Here is a 4701-nt window from a genome sequence, read left to right as displayed (position 1 = left end):
GTATAGGGGATCGCAACAGTTTTCGAGGGTAGAGTATTCAACCCAAATTTATTGATTCGACACAAGGGGAGCCAAAGAATATTCTCAAGTATTAGCATTTGAGTTGTCAATTCAACCACACCTGGATAACTTAGTATCTGCAGCAAAGTATTTAGTAGCAAAGTAATATGGAAGTAACGGTAATAGTAGCAAAAGTAATATTTTTGGGTTTTGTAGTGATTGTAATAGTAGCAACGGAAAAGTAAATAAGCGAAGAACAATATGTGAAAAGCTCGTAGGCATTGGATCGGTGATGGAGAATTATGCCGGATGTGGTTCATCATGTAACAGTCATAACATAGGGTGACACAGAAGTAGCTACAATTCATCAATGTAATGTAGGCATGTATTCTGAATATAGTCATACGTGCTTATGGAAAAGAACTTGCATGGCATCTTTTTTCCTACCCTCCCGTGGCAGCGGGGTCCTAATGGAAACTAAGGGATATTAAGGCCTCCTTTTAATAGAGTACCGGACCAAAGCATTAACACATAGTGAATACACGAACTCCTCAAACTACGGTCATCACCGGGAGTGGTCCCGATTATTGTCACTTCGGGGTTGTCGGATCATAACACATAGTAGGTGACTATAGACTTGCAAGATAGGATCAAGAACTCACATATATTCATGAAAACATAATAGGTTCAGATTTGAAATCATGGCACTCGGGCCCTAGTGACAAGCATTAAGCATAGCAAAGTCATAGCAACATCAATCTCAGAACATAGTGGATACTAGGGATCAAACCCTAACAAAACTAACTCGATTACATGATAGATCTCATCCAACCCATCACCGTCCAGCAAGCCTACGATGGAATTACTCACGCACGGCGGTGAGCACCATGAAATTGGTGATGGAGGATGGTTGATGATGACGACGGCGACGGATTCCCCTCTCCGGAGCCCCAAACGGACTCCAGATCAGCCCTCCCGAGAGGTTTTAGGGCTTGGCGGCGGCTCCGTATCATAACACGCGATGAATCCTTCTCTCCGTTTTTTTCTCCCCGAAAGTGAATATATGGAGTTGGAGTGGAGGTCGGTGGAGCGTCAGGGGGCCCACGAGGTAGGGGGCGCGCCCTAGGGGGGTAGGCGCGCCCCCCACCCTCGTGGACAGGGTGTGGGCCCCCTGACATGGATTTTTCTTACAGTATTTTTATTATTTTCCAAATAGATGTTCCGTGGAGTTTCAGGTCATTCCGAGAAATTTTGTTTCTGCACATAAATAACACCATGGAAAGTCTGCTGAAAACAGCGCCAGTCCGGGTTACTTCCATTCAAATCATGCAAGTTAGAGTCCAAAACAAGGGCAAATGTGTTTGGAAAAGTAGATACGACGGAGACGTATCAGTAACCTCTCTCTTACCCGCTGTAATCTCTACTTAAACATGGTGCTCAACGCTATATATTATTTCCCAATGATGTATGGCTATCCTATGATGTTTGAGTAGATCGGTTTTGTCCTATGGGTTAATTGATGATCGTGATTGGTTTGAGTTGCATGTTTTATTATTGGTGTTGTCCTATGGTGCTCTCCGTGTTGCACAAGCGTGAGGGATTTCCGCTGTAGGGTTTGCAATATGTTCATGATTTGCTTATGGTGGGTGGCGTGAGTGACAGAAGCACAAACCCGAGTAAGTAGGTTGTTTGCGTATGGGATAAAGAGGACTTGATACTTTAATGCTATGGTTGGGTTTTACCTTAATGAATCTTTAGTAGTTGCGGATGCTTGCTAGAGTTCCAATCATAAGTGCATATGATCCAAGCAGAGGAAGTATGTTAGCTTATGCCTCTCCCTCAAATAAAATTGCAATAGTGATTACCGGTCTAGTTATCGATTGCCTAGGGACAAATAACTTTCTCGTGACAAAAAGCTCTCTACTAAAACTAACTTAGTTGTGTCTTCATCTAAACAGCCCCTACTTTTTATTACGTGCTCTTTATTATCTTGCAAACCTATCCGAAAACACCTACAAAGTACTTCTAGTTTCATACTTGTTTCCGGTAAAGCAAACGTCAAGTGTGCATAGAGTTGTATCGGTGGTCGATAGAACTTGAGGGAATATTTGTTCTACCTTTAGCTCCTCGTTGGGTTCGACACTCTTACTTATCGAAAGAGGCTACAATTGATCCCATATACTTGTGGGTTATCAAGACCTTTTTCTGGCGCCGTTGCCGGGGAGCAATAGCGTGGGGTGAATATTCTGTTGTGTGCTTGTTTGCTTTATCACTAAGTAATTTTTATTTGCTTTTCTTAGTTGTTCTCTATCTTTAGTTATGGATATGGAACACGAAATACGAAAAAAAATTAGGTGTACTTGCTACTCATGGAGATGAGGAACCTCCTAAAACCCTCGATGCTCGTTATGTCACAGATATTATGTACTACTTTGATAATCCAGAGAAAACCCCATTCAATTTGGTAATGGAAGTAACGTGGGATCAACGTGAATACTTTAGGGATTATCGCTTGACACAAAAAGGGAAACTATTATGGGATCAAATTTATATATTGAAGTGGTATGCTCGGCAAGTATGCTTGAGTTATGATTATACTTGTTGCTCTAGGATGAAGGCTCCACACCTTACCTTTTCATGCAAATTTAATGATAATGAAACCTTAGCTTCTTATGCTAATGGTATATATGATTACTATGATGTGGAACAAATAGAAGAATTTGTTGCTTTTAAGGGTGCTTATGAAATTGAATCTTTGTTTGAAAAGTATGAAGCTTTTGATGATGATGTTTATAGGCCTGAAAATTTAGCTATCCTAAAATATTGCTATGATAATTATGAATATAATTCCGATATTAATGCACTTATTGAGAAAGTCTCCGCTGTCCAAGAAGAGACTAATATTTTGCAGGAATCTATGGAAGAAGAAATTGATGAAATTGTGAGCTCATTGGATGAAAAAGATGATGAGGAGAGCGAAGAACAAAAGGAGGAAGAGCGGATTAGCTACCCGTGTCCACCTTCTAATGAGAGTAACTCTTCAACTCATACATTGTTTAATTTCCCTTTGTGCTTACCGAAGGATGATTGCTATGATGACTATTATGATCCCGTTGATTCTCTTGAAATATCCCTTTTTGATGATGCTTGCTATGCTTGTGGCCAAGATGCCAATATGAATTATGCTTATGGAGATGAACTTGCTATAGTTCCTTATGTTAAACATGAAATTGTTGCTATTGCACCCACGCATGATAGTCCTATTATCTTTTTGAATTCTCCCAACTACACTATATCGGAGAAGTTTACCCTTATTAAGGATTATATTGATGGGTTGCCTTTTACCGTTGCACATGATGATTTTGATGAATATAATATGCATGTGCTTGCTGCTCCTACTTGCAACTATTATGAGAGAGGAACTATATCTCCACCTCTCTATGTTTCCAACATGATAAAATTGCAAGAAACTGTGTATACTATGCATTGGCCTTTATTATGTGTGCATGAATTGTTCTTTTATGACATGCCAATGCATAGGAAGAGAGTTAGACTTCGTCATTACATGATATATGTTACTTTGTGCTCACTACTAAATGCCAAATCATTGCTAATTAAAATTGGCTTCGATATACCTTGGGATCCGGGTGGATTCACTACTTGAGCACTATATGCCTAGCTTAATGGCTTTAAAGAAAGCGCTGCCAGGGAGACAACCCGGAAGTTTTAGAGAGTCATTTATTTCTGTTGTGTGCTTTTATAAAATTTAGAAATAAAAATAATGTGCCAAGGTTTGCCTTCAGGATGTTTACAATGCTTGTTGGTTTGTACGGTGCAGGACAGAAACTTTGGCTGTAGTGCGCGATTTTTAATTTTTTATTGGAGCTTCAAACGGTTCTGAAACTTCTTGCACTGTCTTTATATGCAAATTTTTTATTTTCCTTAATTTTTGCAGAATTTTTTAAGTATCATAAGTATGGTCAATGTTCAGATTATTACAGACTGTTCTGTTTTAGACAGATTCTGTTTTTTATGCATAGTTTGCTTGTTTTGATGAAACTATCAATTTATATCAGTGGATTAAGCCATGAAAAAGTTATATTACAGTAGCTACAATGCCAAAACAAAATATGAATTGGTTTGCAACAGTACTTAGAGTAGTGATTTGCTTTATTATACTAACGGATCTTACCGAGTTTTCTGTTGAAGTTTTGTGTGGATGAAGTGTTCGATGATCGAGAAGGTCTCGATGTGAGAAGAAGGAAGAGAGGCAAGAGCTCAAGCTTGGGGATGCCCAAGGCACACCAAGTAAATATTCAAGGAGACTCAAGCGTCTAAGCTTGGGGATGCCCCGGAAGGCATCCCCTCTTTCTTCAACAAGTATCGGTATGTTTTCGGATTCGTTTCATTCATGTGATATGTGCAGATCTTGGAGCGTCTTTTGCATTTAGTTTTCATTTTTATTTTATGAACCATGCTGGTATGAGATAGTCCTTGGTTGATTTATATAACGCTCTTTGCACTTCACTTATATCTTTTGAGTATGGCTTTATAGAATGCTTCATGTGCTTCACTTATATCATTTGAAGTTTGGATTGCATGTTTATCTTCACTTAGACAACCGCCATTTGTAGAATGCTCTTTTGCTTCACTTATACTTGTTAGAGCGCGGGCATATCTTTTGTAGAAAGAATTAAACTC

This window comes from Aegilops tauschii, chromosome 6 (genome assembly GCF_002575655.3).
Source record: "Aegilops tauschii subsp. strangulata cultivar AL8/78 chromosome 6, Aet v6.0, whole genome shotgun sequence".
Lineage (NCBI taxonomy): Eukaryota > Viridiplantae > Streptophyta > Magnoliopsida > Poales > Poaceae > Aegilops > Aegilops tauschii.
This window is presented reverse-complemented; position numbering follows the sequence as displayed.